Source organism: Aquarana catesbeiana, linkage group LG02 (genome assembly GCF_042186555.1).
Source record: "Aquarana catesbeiana isolate 2022-GZ linkage group LG02, ASM4218655v1, whole genome shotgun sequence".
Lineage (NCBI taxonomy): Eukaryota > Metazoa > Chordata > Amphibia > Anura > Ranidae > Aquarana > Aquarana catesbeiana.
The window spans coordinates 148,407,565-148,428,017 of NC_133325.1; the positions used below are offsets into that span (position 1 = coordinate 148,407,565).

At 43.1% G+C, this 20,453-nt stretch overlaps 1 long non-coding RNA gene across 1 annotated transcript in view; it reads left to right on the forward strand.

The window, feature by feature from the left end:
• Positions 1 to 239: 239 nt before the first annotated feature.
• Positions 240 to 20,453, forward strand: part of LOC141127313 (uncharacterized) — a 45,304-nt gene continuing 25,090 nt past the window's right edge. Inside the window, exon 1 of the long non-coding RNA XR_012241538.1 lies at positions 240 to 667. This is a non-coding gene — a long non-coding RNA (uncharacterized lncRNA). The remainder of the gene's footprint in view (positions 668 to 20,453) is intronic.

The following is a 20,453-nucleotide window of genomic DNA, read 5'->3' on the forward strand; positions in this document are numbered from 1 at the left end:
TAGGAATATTATTGAGGGGGTCCTGGGCTCCCATCATTGTATTTATTGGGGATGGTTGGGATCTCCCATGTAAGGAATATTATTGATGACAGCAGCCCAGGCTCCCCATTGTTGAAGTTCTATAAATAGAAGCCAGCAGTGTTTCCTCTACTTATCGCTTATAATAGACGTACAGAGTGCTCGTGTTCTCCCTCCATCCCCCTGGCTATTGGCCAGCTCCGGGTCACGTGTGTGGCTGGCAGTAGCTCGGGTTTCAGCTGTGCTGTGGTCTGGCTGCCCGGCGTCTCCGGGGCGGACTTGTCCCGTATCGCTGTGTGTGATGGGCCGGGGTGGGCAGCCAGGAGCTTCGGGACAACTGTGCGGGGAGCACCGAGATGGGTTCGGGTGCACAGGGATCTCATATTGGAGGAATACAGAACTTACTGCATCCCATCAATGACCTTTATACATCGGATCCCCAGCACAAGATCTACATCGCCTCCATGTATGGGGTGAGGACACCTTCCTGGGCGATCTGCGACTTGGATTTCACATTTAGGATGCAGCAATTTCAGGCTGATGGGGGCTGAGAGCAAAACTTGGAAGGAAACTTTCATCTGGAACTTAGGAATGTCCCCAGCTAGGGAGAGCCTGTCCTACAGTTTTATTGGAGGAAACAGAAAATCAGGTAAACCTGGCTTCTTATTCTAGATTGATCTAATAATCACTGAGATGTACCACCATCATCATTGTTATTATTATTATTAGTAACAGTGGTAGTATTATGATTAAATACTAATAATATTAATATTATACAGAATTTATATAGAAATAACAGTAATAATAATATTTATTTTAATTATATACAAATAATATTATTATTATATAGGATTCATATAGCAATAACAGTTTGCACAGCACTTTTATATATAAAGGGAGACAGTACAGTTGGGCTGGCCATACACATTAAAATTTCACTCAATTCCTATCACTTGACTTGAGTCGCCCCCCCCAACTCAAACTATTCAATTCTACCATCCATGCTGAATGAATGAATCAGCCGTGTATATCTGACAGCCGCCACCAATCTGAATATCCAAATAGTGCCTGTATATGATTCAATGCAGGTGCTGTGTGTGAGAATTTTCAGCCCAGCTACTTTGACTAAAGTCGATTAAAAAAAATCAACTTTTGTCAAGCCGGGTGATGCCAATAGGGCCAACCATGGGACACATTTTGTCTGATTCAGCAGGAATCTGCTAAAATGCAGTCTGTTTATGGGCCAGCTTTACAATACAATTCAAGAGGATTGGGTTAGGAGGGGCACTGCCCATAGGAGCTTAAAATGTAAAAGGGAGGGGCAAGTGATACAAAAGGTAGGAAACGTATGCAGAAGAGCTGATGGAGAAAGTAAAAGTACAGTTTCAGGCAGGTATTGATGAAATACTATGGCATTTATAGTGTAAAGATCAAAGATACAATGTAGCAACCAGCCAGCTTTCATTCTGACTATGGTAAACTCTTGAAGCATAAATATGATTGGTTCCATGGCTCAGCACAAATAATGACACTTTAGTCCTAATAAACTAAACCCCAGTAGGGTTGATTAAGGTGAAGAACTATATGTGATGTTGCCTTCAGCAATGATCTTCTATAAGGGCTCATTTAGGAATAGTGCTCATAACTGCCAACATTCCTATTAAAATTGCAAAAAGTAAAAATAATGGAGGTGCATTTTGTGTTCTGTCTACTACAACAACTTGTATGCTATCTAATGAGATGTTTCTTGGGAATTGATGGGGTGCAAATCTGGGAACACTCCTGCAGAAAGTGGCACATAGGGTGACTTTAGGGCTAGCCATAAAATGCTAAGGCAGTGGACTCGGGGGTCAGATACGGCCCTTTGCTTACCTTTATCTTGCCCATGGAGCACTATTGCACAAACCAACACCAATAATTGAGCACCGTTCCCTTTTTTGACACCATCAATGGGGCACTATTTATATAGTTTATACCAACAATGGAGCACTAGTCCTCCCATTGAAACCAATGATGGGCCACAATCCAGCCCTCCTAAAGCCTGGAGGACAGTAAACTGGCCCTTTCCTTGGACAGTTTGGAAGCCCCTGTGCTAAGGGAATCTACTGATCAATCAGTAGATTCCCTCATCCAGGATGTTGAGGGGAATACCCCCTTCCGGCTATTCTAATAAGTGAATAGCGACTGCTTCTGATTGGTTGCAATCATCGGTTGGGTGAGTATTCAAAGTGAAGTTTGTTGTGCCGGGTAGTGCCATCAAGGTCACTTACTTTTCAAATTTCAACCAATTCAGCAGGAACTGGCCCAAATTCAAGTCATGTATGGCCAGCATAATTTTACTTGCACTATTGTGTGTGCAGCTATGTATCTTGGAATGGTACTGTGCCCGTGCTCTACGTTTTTACATGACGCACATCTGTGTATTTGTGGTTTGATTATTTTAGGGAAAAGCATTGTTTTTGCATTTCACTAGACTAAAATAAACGGAAATACTTTAACACGACCACACTAGGCACGTAAAGCACGTAAATGATCAGAATATACACATAAAAGCTGTTACAAACAACGTCAGCATGCTTCCACTTGCTCAGAAAAGCCACTCTGGTTTGAACAAGTCCTGATTGCTTTGAATGGATGAAATATGAGCAATGGTTGGTTGCTATGCGCCCTATCATTGATGTATGCTCTCTTTTATTTTTAGACACAATTTATGTATCCATTATGAAGATAATACAGGAGCAACTAATATTGTTATACAATATTTATATGGTGCCAACAGTTTGCACATCGTTTCCGAAATAAAGAGAGTACAGTTATAATACAAGGCTCTGCTTCTGAAAGCTTACAATCTAAATGCATTGATGAATTAGGCGCATACTGTGAGTACAAGTGTAAATAAAGTCTAGGCAGTGAGCACAGCAGTTCCACTATTAAAGATTATACACACTTTGCCCGGTTTACCGTGTGTCTCTGATAAAAGCTAACCTTGTTCCAGATACGATTACATTGGGAATGGAAAAATTAGATTAGTGCGATAATGGCATTTCCTTCTCCCTTTATGGCAGTAATGATGTTCAGCTCCATGTGTTAGATTTCTTTGTAGACAACAGCTTTAAATGGAAGCCTAGAAAGCATATGGAGGTTTAACTCTCTCAGTGACAGTAGATGAGCTGCACTGCTAGGACTTCTGCATAGTATAAATGCATGTCATTGACATTGTGAGAGTGTCAGCCTCTGGACGCAAGACATCAAGAGGGGTCTGTAGAGTGTTTGGGCTGGGGAAAGTTTGTTTGTATGCTGATAATCCTCCTCAGCAGGGTGTACCCTGCTAATCCCATGTAATCGTTTGTAAAGATGCTCTTTGTAAACTCTGGAGCTGTTAGTTAAAGCAGAGGATTACAAGATATCATTAGCTGCATTTCACATGCTAATTCTTCCGGCTGGACTGGTCCACACAATGGGAGAGGGCTAAGTGTTGCTGTGATCAGTAGCCACTTCTGTTAATTGAAGTACTTTTGAGGATAGTCTCTTCTGTTCTCTATTTATATAGTACTGTATAATATTTACAGTATATCTACTATTTGTGAATTTACTAGTTACAGTTGAAGTGGAAGTCCATGCAAAAACTAAAATCCCTGCATCTATAGACACCACCGATCTATCAATAACCTCTCTAGCTCTGTAAAGAAAAAACGAGTATACATACCTTTTTTGAAGCCGATCAGACTGGATCCCACGCTTCGCTGTCAGCGGCGGCTTTGCTGTGTGGGTGGGTGCAGAGAACACGGACGACAACGGAAGCCCCATAGTAAGTCCATGGGTGACGTCACTTCCCATTAATTTCACAGCTGTTGTCAGCCGTGTCCTTAGCAGAGTTTCCGCCGCTGGAGATCGGGTTGGATCGGGTTCAAAAAGGTATGTATACTCATTTTTTCTTCACAGGGTTAGATAGGTTAGTGTTAGATCGGTGGCGTCTATAGATGCAGGGATTTTAGTTTTTGCATGGACTTCCACTTTGAGTTCTTTACATTTAAAGCATTAGCTCAAACCATTGGTTCTTGAACTAGAAGTTGCAGATTGCTTTTACATCTTCTTTTTTATTCCCCCAGATGGACTTTGCTTGGCAATGTCTGATGGTGCCCCACAGGCATTATTTGTTGCTCAATCTAGCCATTTTTGGTCAGATCCAGAGACAATGATCTAAGGCAGCTTTTTACCCCACAGGAACCTCTAAAATAATGTTTAGGTTTTGGGCACCCTTACTAAAACCAAGGCAGAAATTCCCCTTATGTTGGTGGTCAGAAGAAAGAAAACAACCACAGTGGCGGTCAGAATGCAACCCGTAAAGTCAGCTAAAAAGATAAGTTATGCTGCTGGCTTTTCCAAGTGGCATTGGTCCTGGAACTATGGAGGCACCAGCAAGTTGGAACTCAATCAGCCACAGCTCAAGGAACCCATACCAATGTCTGTCAAGGAACTCTGGCTTAAAATGGTTCTAAATTCAGACTTTATTTTATCTTATCGCATAGAATTCATTAAGATTAAAAAAACCTTATGTGTTGCAGCAACACCCCTCAGCCCCTCGAATACTTACCTGAGCTTCATCTTGATCCAGCGATGTTGCACAAAAGACTCGGCTGTCCGGGACTCTCCCTCCTGATTGTCTGAGACACAAAAATGGGTGCCATTGGCTTCCACTGCTGTCAATCAGTCAGTGAGCCAAAAAGGGGAGAGGGGCGGGGCCGAGCTGCGGCCTGGTGTGTGAGGGAGGGGCGAGGAGCGCCGGTGGGGAAATCGAGAACCGGGCTGCTCTGTGCAAAACCACTGCACAGATCAGGTATGTATAATATCTATGTTATTTTAATGTAAAAAAACACTTTAAAATGCCAGGACAGTACAAATACCCCCCAATGACCCCTTTTTGCAAGCAGTTTGCTATGGGGGCACCCGAGCTGAGCCGCTGCTCTGTGTGTCCATTTAGACATGAAGTCGCGGCTTGGCGCGGGTGCCCTCGGCAGGAGGGAGGGGCGAGGAGCCCGAGAAGAGGATGGTCTGGGCTGCTCTGTGCAAAACCACAGACAGATCAAAATTTGCTCAGTTCAGCAGAGAGCTGCTGAATTTCGATCAGTGTGTGGCTTCCCCTGTTCAACAGAAGTTGATCATTTAGATCAACTTCTGTTGAACGGACAAGTGGGAAAACTTTTGTTGATCAGTGGCTGCAGCTGCTGATCAGTGTATTCTGACAGCCCCGGATTCCCCTGTCAGAATACAATATCCTGGCAGGAGGATTTCCTCCACCCACCTTGTTTGTGTGGAAAGAGGAAGCCCACTAGCTGAATGGAAAAAAGCTACTTACTTGTGGCCGGCTTTACCTATGGCCTATAGAAATCATAATTAGCAACTGTATTTTTGTATAAAGTGCACTAAACCACCTATTTTAAACTTTATGAGAACAGTTAAATATAAACCCCAATACTCAAAATGTATCTATACCTCTTCATGACTGCCAGCACTTTGTTGATATCTTACCACCATATTTCTGAAGTTGTGTTAAATGGATCCATTTCTTGAGTATTTCTAAAATCAATTTGTGGTTGCAACCAACCCTGAGCATGTGCATAGTCAAAGAGATTTCCCAGCATCCTTGGAAATCTTTTTCAGCAAATGTTTAATGGTTTGCCTTCCATAAGTAAACTGAGTCGTTCCTTCACTGTGCAAAAAAAAAAATAAAAATAGACAAGTCATCATGAGCAGCACGGTTGCAGACAGGGCTGGTGCAAGGATTTTTGACACCCTAGGCGAAACCTCATTTTGCCGCTCCACCTCTGACTCCACCCCCTTTGCCCTGCCCATGTATACCCTACCTTTTTAATGAAGTGCCCATCAAATGCAGCCTCACCAGCGCCCATAAAATTCAGCCTCACCAGCGCCCATCAAATGCAGCTACCAGCACCCATCAATGCAGCCTACCAGTGGGGGTTACAGGCAAGTATTAACTTTGACCACACTGCTAGGGGTGAGGAGGGCAAGGAGCAAATGATAAGCATAGGAAAATGTATTTATCCTTAAAAACTGAACTCCAGGTATGATCTTTATTGCATATTTACATCACTTCAGCTTGGACCTATGTAAGTATGCATATCTCCTACCCAAGGGATCACTGGGGAAGTTGACAATCACTGTAGTAGTTGACACTACTACAACTATAACTACAATCTTCTAGGTTCCCCCTACACACTGACCTTAGGCGGTCACTCTCTCTGCACTGTCGGCATTTACAAAACGTATTGTATTTTTCCAAGGTGTTCCCTGATTAGACAGGGTGGAGAGGAGGGGTTGTGACGTCACGATCTCCACCTTGTCCACTCAGAGAATGCTTTGTATACATAGAAAAAAAATTCAAGACATTAGGTGAACGTGAACGTGAACGTCCCGAGCAAACAGCCCCTTGTGATCAATGTACAGCAGGGCAGCCAATCAGCCCCGGCCCTGGAAGACCACTGTCACTGTAGTAGGGCCAACTACTACAGTTATTGTAGGCTTTCCCAAGGCCCATCAGGTTTGCATACTTACATGGATCCAAGCTAGACCAATATAAATGTGCAATAAAAGATCATATGTGGATTTTAGCTTTAGAGCAAAAATCTAAGTATTGTGATCTGTAGCAACCATTTAGCAATTATTTTTACTGATTTGATTTCAGCAAGCTAATTAGTTACTATGGGTTACCCCATCAGTATTGCCTGCTGCACTGCTTTATTGGCGATAGTATCATGGTATTGTCTCTGTTACACATGGGTTGGTAGTATAGTAGCAATGTAAATGCAAAGATCATCAATCTTCAGCAGCTCAGAGACTAATAATAAAAGAATAAACACGCTGAACATTCTTTTCCGTAGTAGTATAATAATTCATGTACAATGAATAATATATAAATAGATACATACTGTAGATCAGATAAGTTGAACTATGTAAGAAGAGATATAGTGGATTCCAAATGTCAGTGGTCTGTGAGTGTTGAGGATTAACCCCCTGCCAATCTGTAAGTAGGAAGAATTAAGTGATTTTGCTAATTAGTTCTTGGGATTAGAAAGTGAATGAAGGGGCAGATAACAGGAAGATTAGTTATACAAATGCCTGCAGGCTGTGTGTTATTAATAAAACATAAGTACATTATACCATAAAGTGATTTACTACCATGTGTCCCTTCCAACTCAGCAATGGTATCCCAGTAGTGTGGTCAGCTGTATGTACTATACCTCTGGCAATATGCTTCAAGAAATCGGACCGCTGAAGGCTCCTAGAGAAATAGATTACATTGCAACAATAAATTATAATGCATATTGCAATAATATTGTAGCTGCAATGACACATGCGCTTTGATAATAGATCGCCAAATTAAGGACTCTGTAGTTTTCAGGTATTGGAGTTCTGTTTGTTATGACCAATATAGGTGATAAAAAATATAAATGTGTAGCACACGGGAACATGAGCAGCACGCTAAAGACAATAATAACCTAAAGTAGTACATAAATAAACAAGACAGAACGTAAATGGAAATTGGTTCGGCAATTTATTGAGTTAATAGATCAGCATAAAAAACATAATCACAATAAGAATAAAATAACAGAATAACGCATGTCAACGCAAAAACCACTAAAGAATTAGGTATGTGAATGGGAGTTCACATTGATGCGTTGTGCTGATATGTGCTGGTTTATATTGAAAAGAAAAAGTAGAGCAATCCCTACGTTTCTTCAGCACAGCGCGATGCAGCCTATTGTAAGGTGCATAGAATGCAGTAAGATGAAAAGAACCTTCTGCCTTCAGCATCACTTTAAAGTCCAGCTCTTGGCTTTGTGTCCTCCTCCCCTGAGAGCACTAAAAAATAAAATACATATTTTTTTCCAGGTATTTTGGACCTGTTGAGTCCTTTTCACCCTTTGTGTGCAGTGTGGGGGTGGGTCCTTGACACCCTGGGCTAACAGGAAGTGGAAGTTAAATCATGGTGGGTATCATTCAACCCAGGATAGGACTGGCACTAAATAGATGAGCAGATGAGTCTATAGTGGACATCACTGATAGTTTGTGTACAGCAGTAGGAACTGCTTTTTTACATGTTATTACATTATTACATTTTGGGGTTCATTTACTAAAATCTAATTTACTGTGCACTTTTGAAAGTGCAGTTGCTCCAAAGCTTAGTAAATGTGGAAGAGCTCTGCTGGCTTCCATCATCCAATCACGTGCAAGCAAAAATGCTGTTTTTTTTTTTTTTTTTTTTCCTTGCATTGCGATTGGTTGTTCTTTGTAATGTGAAGCTTTGCCTCATTTACTAAGCTCTGGGGCAACTGCACTTTCAAAAGTGCACAGTCTATTTGCCTTTAGTAAATCAACCCCAATGTTTTTATATTGTAAGGGTGTGCTGGAACTAATGTGCAATAGCATAACAATATCCTGGGGGCTTGATCCCATGGGAAAATACAACTGAGAAAAAAAAGAACCATATATATTAGGGACTATTAAAATGCTAACTGGTAGGTTTTATGCATGCAAAAAATGTTCCAAATTGACTGCGCACCAGTGCACAAAGCAAGGTCCATAAAGACATGGATGAGCAAGTTTGGGGTGGGGGAACTTGACTGTCCTGCACAGAGTCCTGACCTCAACCCAATAGAACACCTTCGGGATAAATTCGAGCGAAGATTGTGAGCCAGGCCTTCTCAACCAACATCAGTGTCTGACCTCACAAATGCGCTTCTGGAAGAATGGTCAAGCATTCCCATAGACACACTCCTAAACCTTGTAGACAGCCTTCCCAGAAGAGTTGAAGCTGTTCTAGCTGCCAAGAATGGGCCAACTCAATAGTGAACCCTACGGACTAAGACTGGGATGCGATTAAATTTCATGTGCGTGTAAAGACAGGTGTACCAATACTTTTGGTAATATAGTGTGTGCGCTTCACATTTCATATAGGGCAGTTAATCAAACTACTATAGTCATAAGGAAGGTGTACAAACCGGTAACAAGCAGCATTGTCTGTGAGAAGAGTAGACCAAAGATTACTTCACACTAGGACGCAACTGACCTCTTTCGCGTTTATTCTGTGAAAAAAGTTATTTTTAATATAAACAGTATATTGTGACCGGTTTGTCATTGTGTTACAATTTTTGATGGTTTAATTGTTTAAATACAAGATATACTGTATGGTTTTTTATATGATCTGGCATTATTTACATATCGTAATAGTCCCTAATAGACGAGTTTCCTTTTTTCTCAGATATTATGTAATGTTTGTTTTATTTATTTAATTACCCGTATTTTTTCGGCATATAACACACACAGGCGTATAACACACACCTTCATTTTTTAGAGGGTAGTTTCAGGAAAAAAACATATATTTTTTGAATAAACAACTTTGAGTTAAAATAAGGGTCAGTGCCCATCAATGCAGCCTGATTAATGCCCATCTGCAGCCTCCTCATCTCCCATCAATGCAGCCTGAACAATGCCAATCTGCAGCCACAATGCAGCTTGAACAATGCCCATCTGCAGCCTCAATGCAGCCTGAACAATGCCCATCTGCAGCCTCAATGCAGCCTGATCAATGCCCATCTGCAGCCTCAATGCAGCCTGATTAGTGCCCATCTGCAGCCTCAATGCAGCCTGATTAGTGCTCATCTGCAGCCTTAATGCAGCCTGATTAGTGCCCATCTGCAGCCTCAATGCAGCCTGATTAGTGCCCATCTGCAGCCTCCTCATCTCCCATCAATGCAGCCTGAACAATGCCCATCTGCAGCCACAATGCAGCTTGAACAATGCCCATCTGCAGCCTCAATGCAGCCTGAACAATGCCCATCTGCAGCCTCAATGCAGCCTGATCAATGCCCATCTGCAGCCTCAATGCAGCCTGATTAGTGCCCATCTGTAGCCTCAATGCAGCCTGATTAGTGCCCATCTGCAGCCTTAATGCAGCCTGATTAGTGCCCATCTGCAGCCTCAATGCAGCCTGATCAATGTCCATCTGCAGCTTCAATGCAACCTGATTAGTGCCCATCTGCAGCCTCAATGCAGCCTGATTAGTGCCCATCTGCAGCCTCAAAGCAGCCTGATTAGTGCCCATCTGCAGCCTTAATGCAGCCTGATCAATGCCCATCTGCAGCCCATCTCATCAATGCAGCCCGATCAATGCCCATCTGCAGCCCATCTCTTCAATGCAGCCTGATCAATGCCCATCTGCAACCCATTTCATCAATGCAGCCTGATCAATGCCCATCTGCAGCCCATCTCATCAATGCAGCCCGATCAATGCCCATCTGCAGCCCTTCTCTTCAATGCAGCCTGATCAATGCCCATCTGCAACCCATTTCATCAATGCAGCCTGATCAATGCCCATCTGCAGCCCATCTCATCAATGCAGCCCGATCAATGCCCATCTGCAGCCCATCTCTTCAATGCAGCCTGATCAATGCCCATCTGCATCCCATTTCATCAATGCAGCCCAATTAATGCCCATTTTTAGCCTCAATGCTCATCTGCAGCCTGAACAATGCAGGAAATCACCGAGCCGTCATCTCCTGTTTCCTTGGATCTCAGTTGGCAGTCACACACACATACAGTCCCACCTCCGCCATCGGCATTGGATCAGCTCCTGTGATAGACAGGACACTGGACCTCTGCCGGTGGAGGAGGCGGGACTGTATGTGTGACGTGAGAGCCGAGTTAGAGCCGAGTAAACATGAAATGACGGCTCGGTGAATTCTGGCGGTGCGCGTCCCCCCTCCTTCCCCTCCGAGGTACACTATCGGCGTATAACACGCACCCGTGATTTCAGGGGGAAAAAGTGCGTGTTATACGCCGATAAATACGGAAATTTATATAGTGATGATACATTTCACATTACAGAATACTTAGATCAGCCATAAATAGGTCCCTGCTGCTAAATAAAAGGTCCCATGTATGTAAAGGAGTCATACAGATATACTGTACATACCGCATAATTGCTCTAGGGTTTATCTTGGTAGGATAATTATCATACCCGTATGTTTTTGGGTTGTGACAGGAGACTATAGAACCCACTCAAAAAACAAGTTGAGCTTAATAACTTCTTGCAGATGCAATACTTAATTGGAGTCATTATCATGGAGTGTCTCATACAATTACTGTCTGCTTTGGCAGCATAGTCATATTGTAGCATTCCAAACAATATAATTCAGACTTTTTAAAAATGAATTATGTTTCTTTGCTTTGGAGACAAATAATGATTTCTATATTTGATTAAAAGTACAAAGCCTGAGTTAGAATCAATTGTATTTTTTACACTGATTAAATCATATAAGAGAAGAACATAACACACCATCATTATTACTTGTATTATGGAGATAATGGATATCAGTCAATGTGCCATTCTGCTACTCATTCATTACTGCAGGGATAACTTTTTGAAAGAGAAGATGGTGAACTCCCCTTAAAGGGCCAATTATGTTAAAGGACACCTGTCAAGTAAAAAATATGTAGACTGCTATAGTTGACCTCCTTAAAATGCTTGCGCATGTACATAGTTCTATTTGTGTGTGGCTCACTGGGCCTTGTGTTTACTTGTAATGTAAAAAAGCAATAAACAAACCTTAAAAAAAAAAAAAAAAAAAAAAAAATGCTTGCGCATGGCTTCCATGTGTACCCTCTTGCTCCAGTGCTTCAATTCACTTACCCAGAACATATATGTAGATGAGAACCACTGACTTTTTATTGCGCTGTATTCATGTTGCAGATCCCTGAAATTAGTGCAAGCAGTGGGACAACATAACAGCCAAGCAAGTAGCATTTTCAAAATTAGGTCAGCAGTGTGTGACTCTTGGGTGGAAGGTGTGTGCGAATCTTGGGTGAACAAAAAATCCACTCAAATCTGACTGGTAAAGTGATGTTAGAAGAGCTCTTCTCACATATGTGGCTTTAAGTCACACTGTTATGCCTCGTACACGCGATCGGACATTCCGACAACAAAACCGTGGATTTTTTTCCGAAGGATGTTGGCTCAAACTTGTCTTGCATACACACGGTCACACAAATGTTGTCATAAATTCCGAACGTCAAGAACGTGGTGACGTACAACACGTACGACGAGCCTAGAAAAATGAAGTTCAATAGCCAGTGCGGCTCTTCTGCTTGATTCCGAACATGCGTGGACTTTTGTGTGTCGGAATTGTGTACACATGATCAGAATTTCCGACATGTTTTGTTGTTGGAAAATTTGAGAACCTGCTTTCAAACATTTGTAGGCGGAAATTCCACCAACAAATGTTCTATGGAGCATACACACGGTCGGACTTTCCGACAACAAGCTCACATCCAACAGTTGTCGGAAAATCCGATCGTGTGTACAGGGCATTAGTTAAAGTAGAACTATAGGCAAACCGTTTGTTCTCCTTTTGGATTGAGTAGGGGAGGGTTTTAACCTGTCAGATTTTATTTTTTTTTTCGTGTCTTATTGGGGAGATTTCCCTTCACTTCCTGTCCCATTGCCAAACAGGAAGTGAGAGGAAATCCCTGCAAATTAAGGGAATTTCTTGGGGATCCCCACGTCACCAGAACTAGTGTCCTTATTGAAAGATTTCCCCTCTGTTACATTTCTGAGGACAACCCAAAATGTGGGATTTTATTTCACTAATATAATAATAGTAAACAGTAATAGTAAACAGGACTAATAGAGAGGGTGAATCTACTCAATGGAGGCACAGACAGCAGTAAAAACTAAGGAGTGTTCTAATCATTTCTCAGTCTCTGTCTAAAACTAAATAAAAAGTTTTGCCTTTAGTTATACATTAAAAAGTTTCAAAATCACTTAAAACCCAATTCCAGGCACATTCTATGTGGAGGGAATGGATCGAGGGAGCCTGCTGGAGCAGGGAGTCTGGTAAGAAGTATGGCCTCTTCTACAACCTCCTAGACTTAAAGTGGTCCTAAAGGCATGCATGCAGCTTCCCCCACAGCCCCCATTAAATACATGTCTGTGCCCAATCTCGATCCAGCGATGTGCAGGAGAGGCGAGGCTCTCTCGAGTCTCTTGCTCCACATTGGCTCAAATACAGCAGCAGGAGCCGCTGTCAATCAGAGCCAGTGAGGAGGGAGCCAAGAGTGAGGCAAAGTCCTGCTCTGTGTGTTTTATGGACACACAGAGCAGGGCTTAGAAGCAAGCACGCATGCATGCGCCCCATAGAATTCTTTTTTCTTTTTTTGTTGGGTTTTAGGTAAAATGTGCAAGAAAATTAAAATTAAAAAAAAAAAAAAAAAATACCAGCATAACGCTAGAGCAAAAATAAAAAAAGAATCATGACAAGAGTTCCACAAAAAATGTGTATGGAAATTCCACAGAAAGGATATTTTTGTATAAAGTCTAATCCTCAAATGATCACGGTGAACTGTACAAGTCTCAAATGTTCAAAGGAAGGGGTTAACTCAGTGTGGGTGTGATAGTGTGCAGTGCTGCTCCATCAACCAGCTGGAAGACTGATAACTGCAAAGACATAAATAGAAAGACAGAGGCACAGCTCCTAGAGCAACACCATTTATTGGATAAAGATAAAAAGTAGCAAAGTATCACTAAACACTCACATTGTATTCATTTAGACAAGCGCGCCTGTGTTAGGTTGTAGTGCAGGGGTCTCAAAGTACCGGCCCGCGGACCGGTTAAAAATGGCCCACAGGCAGGGCCGATCCAGAACGTCTTTTTGCACTGCACCCAGGCACCGTAGAGGGGGAGGCACCGAAGAGCTTTTCCTCTCCATCTCCTCTGTCCTCTCCGCTGCATGCTGCTGCAGCCCAGAGAGAGAACAGAGCAGAGGAAGGATCCGCTCATCGATCCGCCCATCGCCCTGCACACCTAGGCACCGACGATCGACTACAGCCCCGATCCAGCGTTCTGCTGGCACCTCAGAGCGGAAGATTGTGTTCTTTGGGTCCCCTGTCACTAGGCCTGTGTGGAAGTCAGGAGGAGCGGACTTGGGAGGCAGATGATCCTGACTGCCAGGAGAGGTGAGTGAGCCATCACACTGAGGCAAAGTCCTTAGTGGGGTGACTGGGGTAGAAATTTGTGCAGTGTGGGGGGTATTTTAGGGAGTGTGGGGGGTATTTTAGGGAGTGTGGGGGGTATTTTAGGGAGTGTGGGGGGTATTTTAGGGAGTGTGGGGGGTATTTTAGGGAGTGTGGGGGGTAATTGTGCAGTGTGGGGGTTAATTGTGTAGTATGGGGGGTAATTGTGTAGTGTGGGGGTAATTATGGAGTGTGGGGGGTATTTTATAAAGTGTGGGTCAATTTGTGCAGTGTGGGGGGAATTATGGAGTGTGGGGGGTATTTGTGCAGGGTGGGGGGTAATGCTGGAGGTTAATAATGCGTCTGCTGACACCAGTGCTAAGGTTTAATAATGCGTCTGCTGACACCAGTGCTAAGGTTTAATAATGCGTCTGCTGACACCAATGCTGGTTTAATAATGCGTCTGCTGACACCAATGCTGGTTTAATAATGCGTCTGCTGACACCAGTGCTAAGGTTTAACAATGCGTCTGCTGACACCAGTGCTGGGTTAATAATGCGTCTGCTGACACCAGTGCTAAGGTTTAATAACACGTCTGCTGACACCAGTGCTAAGGTTTAATAATACGTCTGCTGACACCAGTGCTAAGGTTTAATAATACGTCTGCTGACACCAGTGCTAAGGTTTAATAATACGTCTGCTGACACCAGTGCTAAGATTTAATAATGCCTCTGCTGACACCAGTGCTGGGTTAATAATACGTCTGCTGACACCAGTGCTAAGGTTTAATAATGCGTCTGCTGACACCAGTGCTAAGGTTTAATAATACGTCTGCTGACACCAGTGCTAAGGTTTAATAACACGTCTGCTGACACCAGTGCTAAGGTTTAATAATACGTCTGCTGACACCAGTGCTAAGGTTTAATAATACGTCTGCTGACACCAGTGCTAAGGTTTAATAATACGTCTGCTGACACCAGTGCTAAGGTTTAATAATACGTCTGCTGACACCAGTGCTAAGGTTTAATAATACGTCTGCTGACACCAGTGCTAAGGTTTAATAATGCGTCTGCTGACACCAGTGCTGGGTATAGTATAGTATATTATTGCTGGTATAGTTTATTGTTTTTGAAGTTTTGAAAGTTTGCATGCGGCCCCCATGGGATATGAAAACTTGTCATGTGGCCCTCAGGCAATTTGAGTTTGAGACCTCTGCTGTAGTGGCTCTGCCGAGTTTAGGATTCCAGGCTGGATCCAGGGCAAGCTGACAGTCTGTATACCTGATATATCAGGTGCGGCCACCGACAAGCTGCACGTGAGACGCCCACTCACAGTGAGGATCCTGAAAGGGCAGGGAGACTCCACACAGATACACGTACATGTGATCCTCAAACAAAGTCAGCCGGTGGATGACGCTAAAGGTTGCTATGACAACGCGTTTCAGAGGGCATGGCCTCCTTCTTCAGGTCTCTCCTTTTTAGGATCTTTGCTGTGAGTGGGCGGCTCATGTGCAGCTTGTCGGCGGCCGCACGCTGATAAATTTTAGGTACACAGACTGTCAGCTTGCCCTGGATCCAGCCTGGAATCCTGAACCTGGGAGAGCCACTACAACCTAACACAGACGCGCTTGTCTAAATGAATACAATGTGAGTGTTTAGCGATACTTTGATATTTTTTATCTTTATCCAATAAATGGTGTTGCACTAGGAGCCGGTGCGCTCTGTCTTTCTATTTGTGATATGTAATATGTGAAAGCTCTTCATCCAATTTCAAACAGAAATGTATGAAGTTAAAAGCAGTTTTCCAGTGCAATAAATGACTTATCCTGTCCTTTATTTATATTCTTATATGATATAGATGCAAGGCATCTTTCTTTATTTCCTATAGCGCCAAGAGACTTGTGCTAAGTTTAAATGGTGCCAAGATCCTGGCGCTGTACCAATTTAATGGTTACAACATGGAGTAATGGGAAGGACAGGGTCAACATTGAGGGTCAAAATTTAGAAGACCCGCTTCTATATAAATAATAGTATATCTTTTGGAGAGCAAAATGATGCTTTGGTTCATGGAAACAGTCCTTTTCAAAGAATAACATTGGTAAATATATAGGCATTTACAGGATACAACCAGGAATGTTGATCAGCCTCTACCAGCCAGCCTGCATTTGTTAAATAAAACTGTATACTAAGCCATACATGTGCAGCACAGTGTACAGTCTCAGCATGATTGTGTGCCAAGACAAAGTGATTCCTGTGCGCATGTGTAGAAGTTACATAATCCTAGCCCAGCCAATCTAGAGGCCTTCAATGAAGGGGAGCCCTGACATCTCAGTGATAGTGAGGATTCCTTTCATAGGTGTGTCTGCCCTAATATACAAATATGCCTTCATTCTCGCTCACATGTTATGTCAACAACCTCCTGGAGGCTCAAAATCGGGAATTTGCTCTGGCACTTTATTTTTGCTTAAAGTGGAGGGCCACCCTAAAATAAAAAAGTGCATCAATATTCTTAAAAAAATGTAAAAAAAAAAACATTTGAAAAAAAAAATTTTTTTTAACTTACCTGAAACCCCTGTTGCTAGGCAGTCTTCTGCCTCTTCCTATTTCATGGCGCTTCCTCCTCTTCAGCGCGTGGCCCTGTTGCCTTCTGGGACATGTGTGTGTCCCAGAAAACAACGGGGCCATTCGCAAAGCGCCGCGCAACTCGCACATGCGCAGTAGGATACTGGCAGTGAAGCCGCAGGGCTCCACTGCCTGTTTCCCTTAGTTAGAATGGCGGCGCCGGCAGCCGATCTGATGGACGGATCGGCCTCGGGGGGCTGACATTGTGGGCTCGCTGGACAGGTAAGTGTCCTTATTTAAAAGTCAGCAGCTACAGTGTTTGTAGCTGCTGACTTAAAAAAAAAAAAAAAAAAAAAAAAACGGCTGGAACACCCCTTTTAGGCCCCCATTCACACCTGAGCGTTTTGTAGCTTGAAGCCTGCAGCTACAAAACACTGAAGGGGAAAAAATCAATTATTCTCTATGGAGATGGTTCACATCTCCACTACAAAACGGCTGAAGCCAGAAGCTCCAAAACGCCTCAGGCTCAAACAAGTTCTGAAACTTTTTTTTCAGGCAGATTTGGGCGTTTTTCTGCTTTTTACATTGGTGACCCTTTGACCTGTACAAAATCAGTGTAAAATTGTGCGACTTTCTGCCTGGAAACGCTACGCTCAGGTGTGAATGGGGCCTTAAAGTGAAACTCCAGGCAAACCAGTAACACATGTGGGGTTGATTTACTAAAGGCAAATTCCCTTTGCACTACAAGTGCACTTTGAAGTGCAGTCACTGTAGATCTGAGGGGGACATACAAGGAAACTAAAAAACAGCATTTTTGCTTGTACATGATTGGATGATAAAATCAGCAGAGCTTCCCCTCATTTCAGATCTACCCCTTAGATTTACAGCGACTGCACTTCCAAGTGCACTTGTAGTGCAAAGTGGATTTGCCTTCAGTAAACAAACCCCATAATATGTATGTAGTATGTATATATATTATATATGGCATTCAAGTCAAACAGGAACTTTTGAGTTTATATAATAAAAGAACAAATTTTAAGGAGCAGAAACTGCAATTCTTTTTCAAAATACTCCCCTGCTACATTTATACACTTATCCCAGTGTTTAACTAATGCCTGGAAAGCTTCGACATAGAAGGATTTGTCAGTATGTCTGAACCATCCTAGGACACCCTGCTTCACTTCATCAGTGCTGAAATGCTGACCTCCGAGGAACTCTTTTAGGGGTCCAAAAAGGTGGAAATCACTGGGAGTGAGGTCTGGGCTGTACAGCCGAGTGGCTGTAATGTGCATGTAGTGCAGTGAGCAGTATGAGGTTGTGCGTTGTCCTAGAGAAACGAGACGCCCTTAATGATCAAACCAGGCCATTTTTTCCGCAGATGCGTATGCACATCACTCAGAAAAGTAATATTCACTGTTGATAGTGGCATCACGGGGTAGGAAATCCAAATGAATAATGCAATGTTTGTCCCAGAAAACACTTGCCATTAGTTCACTTTTGCAATGCAATTGTGATTGCGGCAGGTGTCTTGTCGCCATGCGGCCACTGGCCACTAAGATGCCGCGCTAACCTGTAATTGAGGCCGCGGCTTTGCTGCTGGAGCGAGCTGCTTACATCGGGGAACTGGCGCCCACTTGTGGTGGCCAGAGCTGCGACAAGCAGTCACTGACGGCGCTGGGGGTTTACCCTGCTTGTTCTCACTGCCCTCCCATCTCCTTCCCAAGAGGAGAAGAGGTTGAAGGTGTTGCGGGCTTGATCTGGCGCCCTATCCTTAATGGTGAGTGGGCAGGGAGTGTTGGGCAGCTGGTTGAAACGGTTTCAGTTCAATTTACACCCCCACAAAGATGGAAATAGTTTTTTGGGTTTTTTTTTCATTAAAATTTATTTTTTATTTTTCATTTTCTCCCTGTCATGCCACAGCCACACAGCCGAAGGGCCCTTTCACACTGGCTGTCTGATCATTTTCGCCTGTCAGTTTTTAAGGTGGACCTGATCAGACCCTCCAGTCTCCTCTATGGAGCAGTGAATGTCAGTGGACATATGTCTGCTGACACCCGCCGCCATTTGATCCTTACATAGTTACATAGTAGGTGAGGTCTAAAAAAGACACAAGTCCATCAAGTCCAACCTATGTGTGTGATTATATGTCAGTATTACATTGTATATCCCTGTACGTTGTGGTGCTTATCTAATAGTTTCTTGAAACTATCAATGCCCCCCGCTGAGACCACCGACTGTGGAAGGGAATTCCACATCTTTGCCGCTCTTACAGTAAAAGATCCTGTCTGCCAAAAACAGATGGATAGTGGTGCTATTTTCCATCAGTCCAATGGATCGGATGGAAATGGGTAGGTGGTAGGGCTGGGGAAAAAATCGATTTAAATCTTGAATTGAGTTGAGAGGTCAGATCGATTCAAAATTTAAGCAAATCATTTTTTTCCGATTTTTTTTTTTTTTTTTTCACCACGCCGGTCCCGAGGAGCTGAGGTCAGGAGTTTTTAGGTGAGGCTTCAACCTAGTCCGCGAGACCGGATGCTGCGGACTAGGCCAAAGCCGCGGCCTCGCCTAAAAACTCCTGCCCCCAGCTCCTCGGGACCGGCGCGGTGTCCACAAAAAAAAAAAAAACTTGATTCAAATCGTGAATCAATTTTTTTTTTTTTAGGAAAATCGCACATTTTTTTTTTTTTTTAAGAAAATCTCCCAGCCCTATTAGGTGGTCAGTTTCCACCTGATTGCCCCATAAAGGAGAGTGCAAAGCAGTCACATGCCGTCAATGCGATCTGCGGCGGGTGTCAATGTTAGATTAACAACACCCCGAAACAGATTGCAAAACACAGTGCGATTGCCAGAACCGCATTGGCATGGGTGTGAACACCCATGTGATGCGATTCAGGTGCAGGGGAAAAAAAAAAGGGTCCTGCACCATTTTGATGCAGATGCGATCTGAGCCATACAAAATGTATGGCTCAAATCGCACCGCACACACATTGCATGTGATGTCCACAGGAATGTGGTGCGATTCCTTTGTGAATCACATGCTGTGTCTAAATTGCACAAGTGTGAACTCTGAAGCTATCAAATGGCTAGTGTCATAGCTGATCACATGTTCTGCACCATGGCATCTGCAGATCAAACAGAGGCCAAGATGTCGGCTTCCTTGGCTGTAAAGGATAAGAGGCTTTAGTTCCGCTTTAACTGTACAATAAAAATGCACACCCAGCTATCATCATATCATAGCACAATGATAAGAACAATGTTGCAGGATCTGGGATAATTATGGTGGCACTGGTGCCATATTTGCCATCCTATCCACTGTACATTAAGAAGAATAAAAGGCATGCTAGTTCTGCCATATATTTGAGCTTTATTTCTCCTTCTCTTTCTGAATCCGTTTCCCATGCTGCTAATGGCATCTCGTTGAACAGTTTAATTTCCAACTCTTACAACTTCCCTGTCCTCCAGTACTTGGCATGAGAAGATGCTTCATAAAATCCCAAGCCACCAGCCACAATTGGCTCATACATCTCTTGATCCAAAACGATTTATTCTGCCCCTTTCCCACAAATAATTCTACTAGGAAAACATTTTCCTGCTTATATGTCCCAGAAGACCACTTTGGGGATGGAAATTTAGCCGGCAATTATATTTATCTATATGCTGCTTAATTTGAGGACGGTGTTAAATAACACAGGCGAGTGGCCTGCTGTGTGTTAGGAAAACATTTCTGCTATAAACAGGGCTTCTTACACTTTTCACTAAGTAGTAAATCTGAATATTTTTTTTTCCATCTGACTTTTTCCTTTAAAATCCGCAGTTGTTTTATTAGATTAACACTTCCAGTGTCAG